The sequence below is a fragment of the Dendrobates tinctorius genome, unplaced genomic scaffold (genome assembly GCF_039654945.1).
Source record: "Dendrobates tinctorius isolate UK_male_01 unplaced genomic scaffold, ASM3965494v1 ptg000115l, whole genome shotgun sequence".
In the NCBI taxonomy this organism is placed as follows: Eukaryota; Metazoa; Chordata; class Amphibia; order Anura; family Dendrobatidae; genus Dendrobates; species Dendrobates tinctorius.
In genome coordinates, this window is record NW_027361783.1 from 4163132 (window position 1) to 4184419 (window position 21288).

At 45.7% G+C, this 21288-nt stretch overlaps 1 protein-coding gene across 1 annotated transcript in view; it reads left to right on the forward strand.

Annotated features, from left to right (window-relative positions):
• Positions 1-9244: 9244 nt before the first annotated feature.
• Positions 9245-21288, forward strand: part of RNF182 (ring finger protein 182) — a 332048-nt gene continuing 320004 nt past the window's right edge. The window contains exon 1 of the mRNA XM_073589951.1: positions 9245-9322. The gene's annotated coding sequence lies outside the window, so the exon portion shown is untranslated. The remainder of the gene's footprint in view (positions 9323-21288) is intronic.

Genomic DNA, 21288 nt, shown 5'->3' on the forward strand with positions numbered 1-21288 from the left:
GGGGGCAGCTTGGCAGAGGTGTTCATGGTGCACACAGCAGAAGTGGCGTTGGAGACAGGGGTTTCATGACAATGTTGTGGACTGATTTTTCAAGTACCGCTCACACAACTGGTAATACTGCATCGATGGAAAGTGACAGGAGACAGCAGTTGTCAACTATGGTTACAAACTACTTTTCCTCCCATATCGATGTTCTCCCACACAGGTCATTCCCCTTTGACTATTGGGCCGCTAAACTGGACACCTGGCCTGAATTGGCCCAATATGCCTTACAGGAGCTCGCTTGCCCAGCTGCAAGTGTGCTATCGGAAAGAGTCTTCACTGCAGCTGGATCAATCCTGACAGAAAAAAGGACCCGTCTGTCAACCCAAAATGTGGATGATCTAACCTTCATTAAAATGAACCATGCATGGGTTTCCAAGGATTTTGTCCCACCTTCCCCTGATGACACATAGGGTGACAGAAAAATGGCTTGCTTTGGTCCACCTCTTCCTGGGACTTGACCTATTTCGCCTTTTGCATCAGCTGAATGTCCAACATCAACAAATGCCACTTTCTAAAACTCCCTAACTGTGCTGCCTCCCCCCCCATGGCCGGGGTCACCACCTAGCACACGACACCGTGCGAGTGCCGTTGCCCTGGACAGGTGGGTAGGCCGACTCTTGGGCGCGGGCACTGGCACAGGGTCCCTCATAGTGCAATCAAGTGTCTCTGACGGTGGTGGTGCACACCTGCCGTCAGACACACCGCCGTACTATGAGGGTCCCAGTGCCAGTACCGACGCCCACGAGTGGGCCCCCCTTGCTTGGGCAGGGCCCCAGCATTTGCAATCTTTACCTCTCCCTGCTCCTTCGCTGTGTAGTCTGGGCCGTCAAATCCATACTGTGCCTGACACCGTCTGAGCTTGCCTCCTGATGTATAGACATATATTTTGAATGTGTACGCTATCCATACATGTTATCCGGGGATACGGTACCCTTTCTCACCTTTGTGCAATCACGTGCAAGCCATACTGGGCCTAACACCGTCTGAGCCTGCCTCCTGATGTATAGACATATATTTTGAATGTGTACGCTATCCATACATGTTATCCTGGGATACGGTACCCTTTCTCACCTTTGTGCAATCACGTGCAATCCATACTGGGCCTAACACCGTCTGAGCCTGCCTCCTGATGTATAGACATATATATTGAATGTGTACGCTATCCATACATGTTATCCTGGGATACGGTACCTTTTCTCACCTTTGTGCAATCACGTGCAAGCCATACTGGGCCTAACACCGTCTGAGCCTGCCTCCTGATGTATAGACATATATTTTGAATGTGTTCGCTATCCATACATGTTATCCTGGGATACGGTACCCTTTCTCACCTTTGTGCAATCACGTGCAATCCATACTGGGCCTAACACCGTCTGAGCCTGCCTCCTGATGTATAGACATATATTTTGAATGTGTACGCTATCCATACATGTTATCCGGGGATACGGTAACCTTTCTCACCTTTGTGCAATCACGTGTAATCCATACTGGGCCTAACACCATCTGAGCCTGCCTCCTGATGTATAGACATATATTTTGAATGTGTACGCTATCCATACATGTTATCCAGGGATACGGTACCCTTTCTCACCTTTGTGCAATCACGTGCAATCCATACTGGGCCTAACACCGTCTGAGCCTGCCTCCTGATGTATAGACATATATTTTGAATGTGTACACTATCCATACATGTTATCCGGGGATACGGTACCCTTTCTCACCTTTGTGCAATCACGTGCAAGCCATACTGGGCCTAACACCGTCTGAGCCTGCCTCCTGATGTATACACATATATTTTGAATGTGTACGCTATCCATACATGTTATCCGGGGATACGGTACCCTTTCTCACCTTTGTGCAATCACGTGCAAGCCATACTGGGCCTAACACCGTCTGAGCCTGCCCCCTGATGTATAGACATATATTTTGAATGTGTACACTATCCATACATGTTATCCGGGGATATGGTACCCTTTCTCACCATTGTGCAATCACGTGTAATCCATACTGGGCGTGAGAACGGCTGGCGAGCTGTTAAGCAAGCTACAGCACCTGTGGTTTGCACACGTAAGTTTTTCATTTTTTCAGGAATGACGGTTAGGCCTAATTCCGGAACTGCGGTTGACCTGCACTTACTGGGAAATCATCGTTCGCGGGTAATAATTGTAATCAGTGATCCCCATCACTAACGTTGTTCAGCGGGTTATCTGCACCTGTAAGCGACAAACGCTGGCCTTTTCAGTGTAGCGCACATGCAGCCACGGACATGTAAGGGCATGACACACCAGTTATTGGCCAATCTCATGTGCCAGAGCCTCACGTGTCCCTCTAGTAAGTCGGACTCGGACCGCGGGGCATGACGGAGTCTCGTTCGTTAACGGAATTAAGCTTGCAATGTGTGCGTCTGTTCTGTAGCTGGCATGGTTGAGGTTTCCCAGGTGGAGTCGAATTTAACCGTAGGCTCCACTCCTGGTGGTGCCCTTCTGGTCATTCCTTTAAGGTTCAGCTTTGCAACCATACTGCCCACGTAAAACAAACACTTTGCCTTCATGAACGCTGTTTGGAGGGTCATGACTCGTGGGAATAACGCCGCCCAATCAGTTAACCTGCTAGAGAGATCCTTCGTTGCTCCCAAGCATGACATCACACTCCCTAGGAGGAAGGTAATGCCACTGTGGCGACCGTACTCCTGGGGGCGACACAAGTGCACTGATGCCCAGCCACTGCTCGATGAATCTACTGGTACATTGACCCAGACCACTACATTCCCCTCGCACGCTACACGGCCTGAATCTGACCCTGATGAAACTCAGGTTACCCTTCCCATATACAGTTCCATCTTACACGGTGACAAAGAGGAAGCTGCAGATGAAAGTGCAGGTTCGGCCCACCCGCCATCAGACACACCACCGTACTATCAGGGGCCCTGTGCCAGTGCCGTCGCCAACGAGTGGGCCCCCCCTGCTTGCTCAGGATCACAGCACTTGCAAGGTTGAAATACTGTGCAGTGAGATGGAAGATGGGGACGACGAGGAGTCCAGACTAGTACAGGGATTCCCTAGCGAGGAGACTTATTTGATTGTTTTCAATGTTGGGACAGCAATTTTTGGGGAGCACTATACTCTGGAGAATGATAGATGGGGCCCACCATACACTGGAACATTCCAAAGGTGGACATCAGACACTGGAGCAGCATTTACAGGGCCCATTATACACTAGAGCATTAGAAATGGGGCCCATTATGTTTGGAGCATTATTTGGGCCCATAAGACAGTGGAGCTTCATCCATGGGGACCAACATATACTGTAGCATTATGTGGAGCTCATCATATACTGTTTCAAACATTATATGGGACCAATGATTCTGTATGGAGAAATAGATGGGCCTCGTCATGAGATGTAAAAAGTGAAGTATTTTTCATTGTACTATACCGCTATTTCTCTGCCGTATCGGAGCATGATGAGTTGTGGTATGTGTTAAAGGGGTGCTCTTTCGCCCAGGGCACATGAAAACCTGGAGCCAGCCCTACCCCTCCACAACTTTAGCCAAATAACCCCCATTTTTCAGCGCGTAACTTGTATTATGAAATTAATTAAGGTTGACAAGCTTAAGTAAGAAGAATTGATGCTTTTGGCATTCAAATGAGCACTGTAGGTGTGTTTCCTGTCCTCCTCACACTGCCGACTTTTATTCCCCATTGACTTACATTGGGTTTCGTGTTTCGGGACGACCCCGACTTTTCCCTATAATCGGCCGATCTTGCTCGACCCAACTTTTGGAAAAGTCGGGTTTCACGAAACGAAACTCGACCCTAAAAAACCAAAAGTCGCTCAACTCTAATTCTGACTAATGTGAATGCATCCTTTCAAGCTTTGGGGTTGTTGTATGACGAACCTAATGCTATTGATCAGGCTGAAAAGACCCTGTTGGCATTGAACCAGGGTCGAGATTCTGCAGAGTTGTACTGTCAAAAGTTCCGAAAGTGGGCGGTCCTTACTACCTGGAATGATAATGCCTTGGCTGCTCTCTTTCGGAAGGGTTTGTCAGAAGCCGTAAAAGATACTAAGGTGGGATTTCCTGTTCCCCCTGGTCTGGACGATTCTATGTCATTAGCCATTCAGGTTGATCGGCGTTTACGTGAACGCAGGATTGCACGAGAGGTGTTGCCACTGGTTGAACAGACGTCTGAACCTATGCAATGTGATAGAGTTTTGTCTAAGGCGCAACGTCAGGAGTTCAGAAGGCGTAATAAGCTGTGTTTTTTCTGTGGAGATGCCTCGCATATTATTTCTGTTTGTCCTAAACGAGAGAAACGCTTTGCACACACGTTTTCTGTTGGTGGTGTTCAACCTAAGTTTCTTCTGGCAATTACTCTGATCTGCTCCTGTCCACATTTTCCGCCAAGGCTTTTGTGGATTCGGGAGCAGCGCTAAACCTAATGGACTTGGATTTTGCTAAACCTTGTGGATTTCCGATGACACCTCTGCAGATGCCTATCCCTTTGAGGGGGATTGATGCTACTCCTTTGGCTAAAAATAAACCTCAGTTTTGGACCCAGGTGGTCATGCGGGTCGCCCCAGACCATCAAGAAAATTGCAGATTTTTGGTGTTGCATGGTCTACATGATGCCGTTGTTCTGGGGTTTACCTGGATGCAAATTCATAATCCAGTTTTGGATTGGAAATCTGTGTCTGTGGTGAGTTGGGGTTGTCGGTGTGCCTTTAGTGAGGCTCCGTTTTTTTCCACCTCTCCTCAGTCGCATGATGTTCCTGACTATTTGGCGGACTTTTATGATGTATTTAGTGAGAATGAGTCTGCGTCCTTGCCCTTGCCTCCTCATAGGAGTTATGACTGTGCAATTGAACTAAGCCCGGGGTGTAAATTTCCCAAGGGTCGGCTCTTCAATTTATCTGTACCCGAGCACGAGGTTATGCGGTCCTATATTAAGGAGGCGTTGGAGAAGGGTCATATTAGACCATCCTCTTCACCCTTAGGTGCCGTTTTTTTTTTTGTGGCCAAAAAGGATAGTTCTTTAAGGCCTTGTATTGATTATCCTGCCCTCAATAAAATTACTATAAAATTAAATATCAATATCCGTTACCCCTGATTTCGGATCTGTTTTCTAGAGTTAGAGGTGCTTGCTGGTTTACCAAGCTTGACCTCAGGGGGGCGTATAATCTTATCCGCATTAAGCAGGGGGATGAATGGAAGATGGCGTTTAATACTCCGGAGGGACATTTTGAGTACCTGGTGATGCCTTTTGGGCTCACTAATGCCCCTTCTGTCTTCCAGTGCTTCATGAACGATATTTTCCGAGACTTTGTCGATAAATTTTTGATTATCTATCTGGATGATATTTTGATCTTCTCCAAGGATTGGGATTCTCATGTGGAACATATTCGGACTGTGTTCCGGATCTTGAGGGAGAATTCCCTGTATGTCAAAGGATCAAAATGCCTTTTTGGAGTACAGAGGATTTCATTTTTGGGATTTATTTTGTCTCCGTCAACTATTGAAATGGACCCGGCCAAGGTACAGGCCATTTATGATTGGGTTCAGCCCACTTCTTTGAAGGCCCTCCAGAAGTTTTTGGGTTTTGCTAATTTTTATCAGAAATTTATAGCAAAATTTTCTAGTATTGCCAAGCCATTGACTGATCTGACTAAGAAGGGTGCTGATGTGTTGAATTGGTCTCCGGAGGCTGTTGCTTCCTTTCAGGAGCTGAAGCGAAGATTTACCTCCGCCCCGGTTTTGCGGCAACCTGATGTCTCACTCCCGTTCCAGGTAGAGGTGGATGCTTCTGAGATTGGTCCAGGAGCTGTTTTGTCCCAAAAGGATCCTATAACATCTAAAATGAATCCCTGTGCTTTCTTTTCCCGAAAGTTCTCTCCATCTGAACGTAACTATGATGTGGGGAATCGGGAACTGTTGGCCATGAAATGGGCATTTGAGGAGTGGAGACATTGGTTGGAGGGAGCTAAACATCAAGTTGTGGTCCTCACTGACCACAAGAATTTGATTTACCTAGAGTCGGCTAAACGCTTGAACCCTAGACAGGCTAGGTGGGCCTTGTTTTTTACACGTTTTGATTTTGTGGTCTCTTTTCTTCCTGGAACTAAGAATGTCAAGGCAGACGCCCTCTCTAGGAGTTTCTTTGCTGATTCTCCTGTGGTGACCAAGCCTGCTACCATCTTAGGCGAAGGGGTAGTTCTTTCTGCCATCTCGCCCGATTTGAGACTTGCTCTGCAAGAGTTTCAGGAGGACAAACCTGAGCGTTGTCCCAGTGGAAAGTTGTATGTTCCTGACCAGTGGAAGAAGAGAGTGATGTCTGAAGTTCATTGCTCTGCATTGGCTGGTCATCCAGGTATTTTTGGTTCTAGAGATCTGGTGAGTCGGTCTTTTTGGTGGCCCACCTTGTCTCATGATGTCAGGAATTTTGTGCAGTCCTGTGGAACTTGCTCCCGGTCTAAATCTTGTTCTCGCTCTAGTGGGTTGTTGATGCCTTTGCCGGTCCCCAGGAGGCCATGGACCCATATTTCAATGGATTTCATCTCTGATATGCCGGTCTCTCAAAGAATGACTGTTATTTGGGTGATTTGTGATAGGTTCTCTAAAATGGTTCATCTTGTACCACTCCCTATGTTGCCATCTTCCTCTGAGTTGGTGCCCCTGTTTTTGCAACAGGTGGTTCGCTTACACGGGATTCCTGAGAGCATTGTATCTGACAGAGGAGTTCAGTTTGTGTCTAGATTTTGGAGGACTTTCTGTTCCAAGCTGGGAATTCAGTTGTCCTTCTCCTCTGCTTTTCACCCTCAGACCAATGGGCAGACAGAGAGAACAAACCAGACCTTGGAGTCGTACTTGAGATGTTTTATTTCCGCTGATCAGGATGATTGGGCTTCATTTTTGCCCTTGGCCGAATTTGCTTTAAATAATAGAGCTAGTTCTGCCACTTTGATGTCACCTTTTTTTTGTAACTTTGTGTTTCATCCTCGATTTTCTTCAGGGCAGGTGGAGCCTTCTGCCTGCCCAGGTGTTGACACTGTGGTGGAGAGAATGCACCAGATCTGGGACCAAGTGGTGGATAAGTTATCTCTCTCCCAGTAAAAGGCCCAGCAGTTTTCCAATCCACATAGGACCATTGGTCCCCAGTTTAAGATTGGTGATATGGTGTGGTTATCATCAAAAAATATTGCTATGAAGGTGGCTTCTCCTAAGTTTAAGCCTTGATTTATTGGACCTTACAAGATTTTGGAGATTATTAATCCGGTCTCTTTTCGTTTGCCTCTTCCTCTCACATTTAAAATCCATAATGTGTTCCATAAGTCCTTGTTGAAGAGGTTTGTTGAACCAGTTGTTCCTGGGGTGGCACCTCCAGACCCTGTATTGGTTGAAGGTAACATGGAATATGAGGTAGAGAAAATACTGGATTCCCGTCTGGCTAGACGGAGACTCCACTATTTGGTTAAGTGTAAGGGTTATGGTCACGAGGATAATTCCTGGGTCTCTGCCTCTGATATTCATGCCAAAAGATTGGTGCGTGCCTTTCATCGGGCTCACCCTGATCGCCCTGGTGGCGTGGTTGAGGGTTCGGTGACCCCTCCTCAAGGGGGAGGTACTGTTGTGAGTTCATTTTCCCCTTCGTCACTGAGGTCTGGTGAACTCCCTATTCTGGTAAATTAAGGTAATGAGCCTGATTATCAGGCACCTGAGCCTGATGAGGATGACTGGCTGAGTGGAGTCACGGACTGGATATAAGGTTGCCGACGCCCTTCTGCCCTGCGGGTGATTTCTCTGTGGACTTCTAGGACACCAGTCTGATTCCTGCTCCTCTAAAGCTAAGTTTTCTGCTTTGCCTGTTAGCATTTGTGTTTTGTTGTTGTTTTCCTTGCTTTTCTGGATTCTGCCATTCCCTGCTGGGGTGAGCTGAATCTCCTTTTGCTGGTTGCTCTGTCTTCAGAATATTCCTGAGTACTGACATAGCTTTTTTGAAGCCTAGCGTCTTCAGGGCCTTTTTTACTGTCAGTCTGTTGGCTCTTATTTTCATAGGGTTTTTCACGGATTGCAGACAGCAGCCTTCCTGTCCTTTCCTATCTAGTTAGCTTGGGCCCCGTCTTTGCTCAGTCTATCTTTCTGTCTGTGTTAGTGTTTTCATCTTGCTTCACCGTCATTATATGTTGGGGGCTGCCTACTGCTTTGGGGTCTGCTCTGGGGCAGTTTAGATTTCCCCTTTCTTTCTTTAGGCCTATTTAATTCTCCGGCTGTGATCGAGGGGTCTAGGGCATCGTAGGAACCCCCCACGGCTGCTGTTAGTTGTGTTGATAGGATCAGGGGTCTACAATCCGATAGTTGCCAACCTCTCTGGGTTTCTGGACTTAGCTAGCATTTCTGTTTTGCCTCCTACGGTGACTCAATCATAACACCTGTCCTTACTAGTTAGTCGGGCCCCATTGTTTGCTCAGCCTATTTTCCTGCCTGTGTATGTGTTTTCATCTTGCTTCACCGTCAATACATGTGTGGGGGCTGTCTTTTCCTTTGGGGTCTGCTCTGGGGCAGTTAGTTTTCCCTTTTCTTGCTTTAGGTTTATGTAGTCCTCCGGGGGTGACGAGGCGTCTAGGAACAACGTAGGAACGCTCCACTGCTACTGTTAGTTGTGTGGTTAAGATCAGGAATCTGCATAGTGACCAACCTCTCTGGTTTTCTGGGACTTAGCTTTCTTTTGTTCCTCCTCGGTGACCCATTCATAACAGGCAGCTGTCCCAGCGGGACCAAAAGGGATAACAAAAGTTACAGCAGAGTCCATAGTGCGCTGGGTCCTGGATCCGGTTAGTTGGTAAGGAGTCGGTTCCAGTGACCTTCACACAGTCCTTGGACTCGGATGACTGTTGGCATAACAGGATGGCTTAGGCCCAGATGGTTGCTGATATAACCAGGTAACACAGGATACTGATATGCTGTGGAAACAGAGAGCATTAGACAATGCACAGAGACTGCAGATGCAGTGCAGACAGGTTAGCATGAGAACCGGCTGTAGCAATGATAGATACTCGTTGCTCCAGCGCTCTCCCTATGGAGGAGAGGCCAGAAATAGCAGCCAGTGCGCTGCCATTGGTTGATTGCATTCTTTGAATAATGCACGCTGCCCCTTCAAGAAGGCAAGAGAGCGGGCGGGCGTGCGTTCCCTAATAGCCTTAGTTACAGATCTCCTCACAGGACGCCAGGAGGAGAAGGCAGGAGGGAGGACAGAATGCTGAGCAGCAGCATGAGAGGCTCGAGGTGAGTGCCCAGAACAGAGAGCAGCGGCAGACCTGGGCGCAGCGCCAGGATGGGGACCGGGTGTAACACATTGCTTGGAAAAGTGATTGACAGGTTGGTCACACTTAAAAATAATAAAAAAATAAAAAATAGAGATATACTTACCCTCTGTCGGCCCCCAGAGTCGTACCGGTCGACTCGAGACCGCTACATCATCAGAGGTCATTCGCGCAATGCATCCCTGGGAACAGAAGATGCTGGCAGCGTTGCTGAGGGCCGGGGGCTGACAGAGGGTAAGTATATCCCTAGTTTTTATTTTAATTCTATTTTCTACAGGAATATGGTACCCAGGGCATGGAAGAGAGTCTCCTCTACTCCAGACCCTGGGTGCCATCCACACATGAAGCGCTCACTTTACGCAAGGTGGACTTAGCCACATGCGTGAAGTGAGCATTTCAATGCAATCCTATGGTAGTGGAATCGCCGCGATTCTGCAGAATTAATGGATATGCTGCAGATTTTACCGCTATGCGATTCCACAGCGGAAAAATCCGCAGCATTGGCACAGCAACTGTGGAATCCCATAGGATTGCATGGGAATGCGTTTTTTAAGCGATTCCGCAGCAGCAAAAATGCAGCAGAAACGCTTAAAAAACGCAACGTGGGCACACAGCCTAAGGCCGGTTTCACATTAGCGCATTTTCAGCGCGCGCACGGCCGGGGGTAGCTCCGCCCCCGAGCCGGCTCTCTGCCCGGCGTGCCCGCCCCTTCCTTGTAGCGCCGCCTCCTAGCGGACAGCGGCGCCTGCGATCGGCGCACCCTATCTTTAGCATAGGGTGCGCCGATCGTGCGCTGGCCGTGCGCTAGTTGCGCTTTGACCTGCGCTGCGCACTTTTGACGGTGCGCCGTGCGCGCCAAAATCCGAAAAGTTTGATTTTGGCGCGCACGGCGCACCGTCAAAAGTGCGCAGCGCAGGTCAAAGCGCAACTAGCGCACGGCCTGCGCACGATCGGCGCACCCTATGCTAAAGATAGGGTGCGCCGATCGCAGGCGCCGCTGTCCGCTAGGAGGCGGCGCTACAAGGAAGGGGCGGGCACGCCGGGCAGAGAGCCGGCTCGGGGGCGGAGCTACCCCCGGCCGTGCGCGCGCTGAAAATGCGCTAATGTGAAACCGGCCTAAGAGCTTACACTCTTCATGACCCTGCAGTCTATTGGAGCTTACACTTCACAGGCAAGAGAGATAGAAAGCACTCTGCTGAACATAAGAGCTTACAATTTACAGGAGAACACTCCACTGACCATAATAGCTTACACTCTAGAGGAAAGAAAGAGAGAGGACGATGTTAACCATAAGAGCTTGCACTCTACAGGAGACAGAGACTTACCCAATGAATCTCGGAGGCTTCAGCTAGGTGGAAAATCGTGCTGGGATTTTTTTTTTATGTTGTGAACTGTGAATCAAATCTCAAAATTTTCAAATTCTTGTGAGCCTACAAATTCCAGGAAACAAGACTCAAATTCAATCATCCGTGGATCAATCCGCTCATCTCTATTCCAGACTGCTTTCTCTCTGCTTCTCTATGTAGTGGAAAGCAAGTTAGTCAGAAGAGACACAATTCAGACCTGATTTATCAAGCAGTTTACCCTAGTTTTCTGGCATGCCACTGCTTAAAGGGAAGGTGCTGCAATTTTTCTTTTGTGTTAAAAATGATTATTTATATAAACAATTATTTTTAATAAAGCAGAGGGATGAGATCGGCGCCATTTTTCTGGAGCCCACAGTGAACTCCACTTTCCCCCTATAATCGCAGGAGCCGCTCGGTTAAAGAAGACTGAGGACGGGAGGCAGTGGGGAGAAAGGAGCAGCACAGTGAGGTAATTATCGAGGAGGAAGAGGGAAGAGCCAGCAGCAGCTGACCTGTGAACACTCCTCTCACTGGCACACATACACCAGTGGGTTGTCTCAGCTCCTGCAGCTCAGTCCTATTGTCTGGGATTGTCTGTGTATCTAACCCCATCCTCTGTGATACAGTCTGCTGATCCATGTATTTAAGGCTAGTTTCACACTAGAGTATGGAGGAGCTGTGAAGGGATGTGGACTTCCTCTGTGAAGCTCCGCCCACGTCCGCACCTCCTCTGGTCAGCTCCGCCTCCATCGGCATGCAGCCTGCGTACCCTATTTTTAGCATTAGGTACACAGGCCATGCCAATGTATGCGAATGCCTCCGCATGCGTCATTTTGACAGTGCAGCAACCTGCATTGTACGCAACGTGTTCAATTTTGGTGCGGTCACTGCACCGTCAAAATGACGCGCGCGGAGGCATTCCCATACATCGACGCAGCCTGCGTACCTAATGCTAAAGATAGGGTACGCATGCTGACAGAGGCAGGGCTGACCGGAGGAGGTGCAGCCATGGGCGGAGCTTCACGGAGGAAGCCCGCATCCCTTCGCAGCTCCTCCATACGCTAGTGTGAAACTAGCCTAAGCCATGTGTGATACTGACTGGTGAGCTGTGTATCTAATCCTATCCTGTCTAATATTGTCTGCTGAGCCGTGTATCTAATCCTCTCCTGTGTGATACTGTCTGCTGAGCCATGTATCTAATCCTATCCTGTGTGATACTGTCTGCTGAGCTGTGTATCTAATTCTCTCTTGTGTGATACTGCCTGCTGAGCCATGTGTCTAATCCTGTCCTGTGTGATACTGACTGCTGAGCTGTGTATCTAATCCTATCCCGTGTGATACTGACTACTGAGCCGTGTATCTAATCCTATCCTGTGTGATACTGCCTGCTGAGCCGTGTATCTAATCCTCTCCTGTGTGATACTGTCTGCTGACCTGTGTATCTAATCCTATCCTGTGTGATACTGACTGCTGAGCTGTGTATCTAATCCTATCCTGTGTGATACTGACTGCTGAGCCGTGTATCTAATCCTATCCTGTGTGATACTGTCTGCTAACCTGTGTATCTAATCCTCTCCTGTGTGACACAGTCTGCTGAGCCATGTATCTAATCCTCTCCTGTGTGATACTGTCTGCTGACCTGTGTATCTAATCCTATTCTGTGTGATACTGACTGCTGAGCTGTGTATCTAATCCTATCCTGTGTGATACTGACTGCTGAGCCGTGTATCTAATCCTCTCCTATGTGATACTGTCTGCTGACCTGTGTATCTAATCCTCTCCTGTGTGACACAGTCTGCTGAGCCATGTATCTAATCCTATCCTGTGTGATACAGTCTGCTGACCTGTGTATCTAATCCCATCCTGTGTGATAGTCTGCTGACATTTTTTTTATGGCACCTTCCCTTTAAAATGTAACAACATTTTTGAGCAACTTGTAGTTGCGCATAATTTTGCAACTTTTGGTGCTTTTACTCTGTCCCCAGCCAGCTCCACCAAATTTTTAAAATGGGACAGAGTTCAAATAGAAGGGGTCAAGGTCGATCACGTTACAAAAATTCATGATCATTTATGCAGCAAAAGTAGCATAAATTAAAAGATAAAATGAGAACATTTCTTGCAGTAAGTACACAGCAGCTGAAAGATGCAGCAAATTCATTAAGAGGCGCACGCCACTTGTAAAATTTGACGCATCTTACTCTAGTGCACACATTATCAAAGTTCAACAGTTTTGTTGAATCTGGGCTTTAATGTCCAGAGCTTAGGAGCGATTTTTCAGGTGGTAAGACAGCATACCGTAATCATTGAATTAAGTGATTTGAAATCAGTTTCCTGACAAAACAGTGGCAATTGAAATATCTGGCAATGCTCAGTGGCTTTCAGGTTACACTTCAAATGTTAGATGATGCATGATGTTTTTTATTGAGGGGAGTTATTGGTTGCTGCCAGACAAAATGTGATCATTTCTCATTATGACTATTTAAAAAATGACCGATTTATATTAAGTGACAGAAAATGGTGTTGAAGAGTAAGCATTAAGTATTGGCTGCATTTCCTGACAACCCATCTATGACTGCAGACTATCAATAGTCTTCTGTAAGTAATTTTGTAAGAGATTTTTTTTTACAAAAATTATATCTACAGTTGTGGCCAAAAGTATTGACACCCCTGCAATTCTGTCAGATAATACTCAGTTTCTTCCTGAAAATAATTGCAAACACAAATTCTTTGGTATTATTATCTTCATTTAATTTGTCTTAAATAAAAAAACACAAAAAGAATTGTCCTAAAGCCAAATTGGATATAATTCCACACCAAACATAAAAAAGAGGGTGGACAAAAGTATTGGCACTGTTAGAAAAATCATGTGATGCTTCTCTAAGCATCTATAGATTCCCTATAGATGCTTCTCACTATAGGGAATCTTCCGCTGGGGTTTCGTCTGAATCACGTATTTCAGATTTACATGGAAACCCCAGTGTAAGCGCTCGGCTCAGAACACAGGATTAAATGTGAGCCGAGCCTTAGGCTGGAGTCACACACAGCGTATAAAAATCGGTCCATTTTTTACGGCCAAGAATCGTATTAATGTTTCATGAACAGTGATCCATATGTAATCCATTTTTGATGCGAGGATGCGATTTCCTCGCATGAAAATATCCGTGTGACATCTGTGTGGCATCCGTACAGCGAGATTTTCTCGCCGGCTTGCAAAATGGACATATAGTGGATCCATAGCCTCAAATATTCTTGAAAACATATATACAGTGTGTGTGTGTGTATATATATATATATATATATATATTGCTCAAGAAAATAAAGGGAGCCCTGGACACTCTTAAGGCCCTGTCACACTAAGCGATATCGCTGTAACGTCACTGGTTTTGTGACATAGCAGCGATATTGCTAGCGATATCGCTGTGTGTGATACTTGCCTCTGACCGGCTCCCCCGCTGATTATCGCTGATCACGCTAGAACGGCCTGGGCCGTTTCTCGTCGTCAGCTTCATGCTGTCCTGCTGGGCTTCCTGTGGCGCCGACGAGCGACGCGTGGACGTGGGCGAGAGGACGTCAGGATCACCTCGTCTGACAGGTAAGTAGCGACCCCAGACCGCTGCTATGTCGCTGGTGAGCTCTGCCTGTGTGGCAGCTCCCTAGCGACCACTTTGCGATGCACCAGCGATCCATATCGTTGTCGGGATCGCTGGTGCATCGCTAAGTGTGACAGTACCTTTACTGAGCTGACACATGGATGTTAGTGACCTTCCTATCTTTTTTAACTGTTGTTTATTCCATTTGCACAACAGCAGGAGAAATTGAATCACAAACAGTGTTGATTTCACAGAAGTGTGACTGACTTGGAGTTAAATTTTGTTGTTTAAGTGTTCCCTTTGTTTTTTTGAGCAGTATTTATATATGTCAGTGATACACACACATACATATATATATATATACATACATCTCATAGAGCTCTAGATAGCAGAATAGGTGAAAAATCAATTGTCGGCATCTGTAAAATCATTGAAGAACTGGACAGGATATGAGACATGGTTTACATACAGTAAACCATTGCATATCCGTTTTTTTTATATGCCCCTCACTAATAATGTTAGTAGTGTATGTGTGTACATTTTTGGAGCTGTAGGTGTTGGATTAATTCACAGAAAATACTGGCGTGGGCTCCCGCCCAATTTTCTCCACCAGAGAGAGCAAGCCAGTGACTGAGGGCAGATATTATTAGCCAAGAGGGGGACCATTGTTTTTGGGCCCCCCCCGGCTAAAAAAATCTCCCCCCAGCCACCCCAGAAAAGGTTCATCTGTAAGATGCGCCAATTCTGGGACTTACCAGCTCTCTTCCCACTGCCATGTAGAAGTGGCATATGGGGTAATAAGGGGTTAATGTCACCTTGGTATTGTAAGGTGACATTAAGCCTGGTTAATAATGGAGAAGTGGCAAGACACCTCTCCATTATTAATCCACTAGTCAGAAAGGGGTTAAAAAAACACTCACACATTAAGAAAAAAGACTTTTAATGAAATAAATAAACACAGTTTTTTCCATCTTTATTACACTCCCATTCCATTCAAAGCCATTGTTCGCCTGAAAAAAAATACAAAATAAAAAAGCAACAATCTCCCATATCTGTCCACTGTACAGTCAAGTCCCACGCCACAATTCATATGAAGGGGTTAAATAGTTTACAACCGGGACCAGTGCTAATGCGACCGGCCTAGCTGTAAACCACGGAGGAATGACAGAGAAGCTGCCTGTGCAGCCTTCCCGCCTGACCGGAGATGAACTGATTAGCATGGGAAAGTTTCTGAATACTTTTCCACGCTGTCAGTTCACCACGGTCAGGCAGGGAGGCTGCGCAGCCTCAGTGACTTCTGCTGATATTGTTGTTCTTGAGATTTATTTACACTCCTGGTAGAAAGGGCTTTATGCCAACAAGCAAGAAACTGTTTTGTGGGATTTAGAGATAGTTGTGTCTAAGTGTCTGGTCTGATCCAGAATATCAGGGACTTATAATGTGTAGGGGAGAAGGTTTCTGCGTAAAAGTTCTATGTGATAGATTTACAGCATAACATGGGGATTGAGATGACAAAATGGACCCTGGTTTCTCACACCTGTCAGAGCTACCGCTCTGCACCAGAATCACGGCGCTTGCAGGACCCTGAGCGCTGCAAAAGCACCAACCGTAGAGAAATGTCGGCGCTGCACAAAGCCCAGCAAGTGCTGACGTTTATCTACAGTGGGCAGTTGTGAAGCGGTTAAGAAGAAGTGAGAGGCCAGTTGCATCTCTCTCTTCCTCTTGATGTCTGGTTTGAAGCCAACGCTGATTGGCTACAGGGATCAAGTGACATAACAATATGACACAATTCCCAGGAGAGCCAGTGACAACATCACTGAAACGGCGCCAGCACTAAAGGTGAGTGTAAGTGTAGTTGCTTTACTGGAGGGAAACATACTGATTGAGATGGGGTTATCTGGGTAGAATACAACCTCTTTAAGATTTTCTAACATTCACTGTTTGATTTTAAGATTACTTTTAACGCAAATGTTTGAGCTTAATAACAGGGTCATCCAGAGGACTGTTCTTTAAAATGGAAGTGCTAACCAAGATATATAAGAGCCAGGTCACAGAAATTGGCAAGTTTTATAAGTGCAGACTGAATTGAATACTTTCTGAATGATACTAGCGCACAGTATACCATATTTTGTCACACTCAGGTAAGGAATAAGACAGACTTGTAAAGCCCTGTTTCACAGATGGAATCTCTATTGAATGTTCAGTCAAAACATTAATGGAAGCGAGTTTGCGGTGATTGCATCGTATGCTTTTATAGATACACACAGTGGATACCTGAGATGTGACACTGTCCCTGCTAACATAACTAATATAAGCATTTGATTCCATCCAGATGTGTTCTGCAATGTGCAATACTTGTATATCTGGAAACAAGTTACTCCCAGTGCTTAGTCAGCAAAATGTTCATTTCTCACAATAGCACAATGCTAAGCAGGAAAAGATGTTGATACAAACAAAACATATGAGATCTCTGTTCACTTGCCAAGGATGGGAGGATCCAGTATCTTTACTCTGGTTCCACATTTCTTCACAAGAATGTTTATCAAGAAAAAGATTATGTGAAGAGCTATTGAGTGCATCTACTTGTGATGAAGCCTCTCAGGCACTACCACTCCAGTGTGTTTAGGGTTTCACATGCAAAGTATCATTCTTACTACTTGAAGACTGCTAAACAAATTTGGGTGACAAGATACTCCTGCATTTAATTCTGATTGGAATGTCCTGAAGAGAGATTGTGAAGGTGCCAAATTGTGGAGAACCAGAGAAGTTTGTTATCATCACTTTCATATTGAAAGAGCAATGCATATGTAAGAGATGTGGGCTGTTCCTACCCCTTAAGACACCAGTTGCATTGTAATGTGGATTATGTCTTTCTTCTTTGTATATATTGTGTCATGTGAAATGTAATATGTTTGCCTGTATAGTGTATAAGTAATGTAGGATAGGCATAGGAGAAGACAAAGGCTAGGGCTTAGGACCTAAGATAAGGTAGTGACTGTAGTTAGTGACGCTAGGCAAGTTAGGACTGAAGTTAATTTTTAGGACTATCCCACAGTGGGAGGGGCTGAATGTTAGGGAAAGAGACCACTTCCTGTAGTAAGGCAGATAAGAACAAGTTCATGATCAAGTAGGAAGTATCTGTGAGCAGTACTGTTGTTAAGGGTGAACAAAAGCAGACTAACGGATAAGAGGTAGCATGAACTGGAACAGACCAAAAACAAGTCAGAGTGGCCTTCCACCTTAAAGGAGTCCTTGGATAGGACAATTTGTCACAAGAAACCCTGAGCTTGCAAAATGCTGAAGTAACGGACCTAAACAGGACTGAATTCGTGGGACTAGTGGTCGGTCCTGAGCGGTAGACCATCTTTAAAAACTTTTCCCTCCTGGTCAAAAATACCCAGCCATCAGTTCATGGAAGCTGGGAGGGTGTCATGAAATTGGCCTAGGCATTTGTCAGTGTACTCCTGTCTCTGCTGTACCTGGTGTGTGTCTCCCTCACATCTCTTCTTTGGTTGGGCAAGGAAGATTGCCCCCTGCCGCTAGCATTGTCTAATGGGAATTTTTTCATCATATTCTTAACAATGGCCTTCTGTTATAGCACCACTTAGTAGACCTCTCCTTCTTAGGAAGGAGAGATGCAAGGTTTTCCTTGTAGCATGGATCTAGCAGGGTGAACAACCATTACTCTTTTTTAGCCAAGATGAATATAACATGAGTGTCATGGGAAAGGCATACATAAAGTCGGCCATATGTACCAAGCTCTCTACTGCCAACACTTCCCTGTCTTCAACATGAGGACCACTCTCCATCTCCTCCTCCTCCCTTTCTTCCTCCTCATTCCTCTCCTCAGTCCATCTATGTAGGAGACACGGAACGAAGCATGTGTGGGTACTAGCCTTTGTTGCAATAGGAACCAGCTCCTGTTCCTCCTCAGCCTCCACCTCCTCATTGTTACCCAATCCGCACTGAGCAGATGAGATGAGGCTGGCCTGGGTAGCATATCCCTATTTCATGTCATCCTCCATCTTCACCTGGCTCGCATGCAAAGCTTCATGTTTAATTATAAACAGAGACTGTTTAAGTAGGAACAGTAGCGGGATCGTAGTGCTGATTATGGCATCATTGCCACTCATAAACTTTGAGGAGTACTCAAAGTCTTGGAGAACCACACAAATGTCAGACATCCATACCCACTCTTCACTTGTTATGTGTGGAGGCTGACCATAAAACCGACGTGTTTGTTGGAACTGGGACTCAACAACTGGCTTCTGCTGCTCACAATCCCCTGAAAGCATGTGCAGTGTGGAGTTCTAGTGTGTGGTCACATCGCACACCAATTGGTGAGTTGGCACTTGCATGCGCTGCTGCTGCACTGCCAGAGTGGCGGCAGCTGTAGCTGACTTGCGGAAATGGGCGATGACAAGGTATACCTTGACCAGAATCTCTGGCAAATCTGGGTAGGTTTTCAGAAACCACATGGGCCAAGTATGATACATGTGTGAGTTTGCCAAGCTTCATAGCAACCACCTGGTTATGTCCATTATCAAACATGACCATGCCTGGTTGTAGGCTCAGCGGTGAGAGCCACAGATCTGTCAGGTCTGTTATTTCTTTCAATATTCCTGCCGTGGTATGCGGTTTGACTCCTTCACAAATTAGCTTCAGCAGAGCCTGTTGCTGCTTTGATGAGGCAGTGCTGCAGAGCTTCCAGTTTTTGGCTGATTTGGACCACATAAGATCTGAGATACTGAGATACCACATAAGAGATGGAGAGTGAGAAGGATGGTTAGAGTATAAGTGGAATATCGCAAAAAAACACCAGTCCATTGGTGATATTGATAAACAATGCATCAGGAAAAAGAAAATGTATATCCAACAATTAGAGAAAATATATTATATATTATAGTCTAACCAGTAGCTGTATGCACAGAGTAAACAGACAAATTATCATAGAAGGGTTGTTAGAGTCCCCATGGATTAGATATCAAAGTGCATCAGACACAAAGCATATTAGATGCACATGAATAGGAGTACTCACCCACCAGACACCCAATGCACATTTCACAGTTGACGAGGCAACTGTGAAACGTGCTTCGGGTGCCTGTGGGTTGAGTACTCCTACTTATTTTCAGTAACATCATGGTCATCTACTGAAGTTTTCCCATAGCCACGATTAATGCGCATCACTATAGTTGGAAATATGGTTACCCAGGTAGGGGCTCATTCTGATATGTTTTGATCTTCCCACTTGCTGAACCCCTAGAATATAATTGGTAGATTCAAGCAAGAATCTGCAACTGGATATTATATTTTGGTGCCATGTAGTGGTCTAATATTGGACTATTACAACAATGAAGTGTGCAAAAAATGTATTTTTTACAGCACTGCGAGATAGACTGAATTTATGGATTTTGCAGATTTTTCGTCTCTAAAAAATATAAAATTACCATATATCTTGCCAGTCTCACACTCCAGGAAGCATACTTTCTGTAACACACATGCCTTGGTTTCAAGATTTTGGTTTAGTAGCAAAATTAAGACAGAGGTAAATTAAAAGACCCTCCTTGTTAGCAGTGTGTGAAAAACAAAAAGGTTGTTAATGCAGTATACCACAGATCAATTAATTCACCATCGCTTGAATCTTTTGAATATTAGGCCTTTTTCTATTCTTATATAGAATGATCTGTGAGCTCTGATTTAATGATTGAATTAGCCCACTCTCTGATTCTTCAGTACTGTGTGAAATGGAATTTTTTTTTGCAATCCTCACAAATTAAATCACAAAGGGTTAGAATTTGAAGTGACCTGCAAATGTGAGGAAATCCAACTCGAAGTCGACCCTCCGCAGATTGGTCTGCTCATCTCTACTGGAGAGGTAACTAACAACAAAATTACCCCTTAAATAGAATTGTTTTGCAGATGGTGATCACAGACAATTACTTGATGCAGGAAATGGGCTGCAGCCCATTCACTTTGCACAGATAATCTAGGTCCTTCAAGATGGGACATTCATATGTGCCACCACAAAAAGATTTTCTATTTAATCCAGCAGTGTCTCAGAAGGATGGAGGAGATACCAAAATATCAAGAGTCAGAGAGAGCAGTAGAAAAGCATCAACCCAACAGCAGGACTGGTATCTGCTGTGTTGTGCAAGCAGGAAAAGGCAAGGCACTTCCAGAGCCCTACAAAATGACCTTTAGCAGGTCACTGTTGTTTGTGACCAAACTGTCAGAAACACATTCCAAAAAGGTGTCATGAAGACCCAAGATCAGGCAAAGGGGCCTGTGCCCACAGTCCAACACCACACAAATCAATTATCATTTGCCAGAAAAAAAACTGAATTGGCATGTCCAGGCAGCCCATTATCTTCACAGATGAAAGCAGGTTGACGTTAAGCAAACATAACAGACATAAAAGAGACTGTGAACGTTTTGCTGCTTGCAACATCATCTAACATGACTGGTTTAATGGTGTAGTGGGCCTTGAGTTCCTTCTGCTGCAGGACAAATGCCATGTGTCTCATGTGACCAGAGTGTGTATGCAGTTCCTGGATGGCAAAGATTGATACCGTTTACTGGTCCTCGTGTTCCCCAGGCCTGAATCCAATAGAGAGCCTCTGTGGCATTATAAATCAATGAATCTGATGCCTCCAAATATCACCACACACTATTCAGGATTTTTACTGATGAACTTGTAGGGGAAGTGGGCTGACATACGGACCAGTCTGCAGAAGGAGGGTAAGGTATAGTGTGCTTTAGGTGGACTGTTGTATTCATAGATGGGAGACAGCTGGAGATGGGTGTAATATTGAAGTTTGGCCACAAGATGGCAGTAGAGAGCTGTGAGGACAGGACTGAACATCAGCTTAGGGCTACGAAACCGCACAGTCATGGGAGGTGGGGTTACAATTACTCTAGGGGGAATTCCCAAGGAGGGGGACAAAAGGAAGACAGAGAGTTCTAGAAGCGGTCAGTCCAGGAGAGGAGCTCAG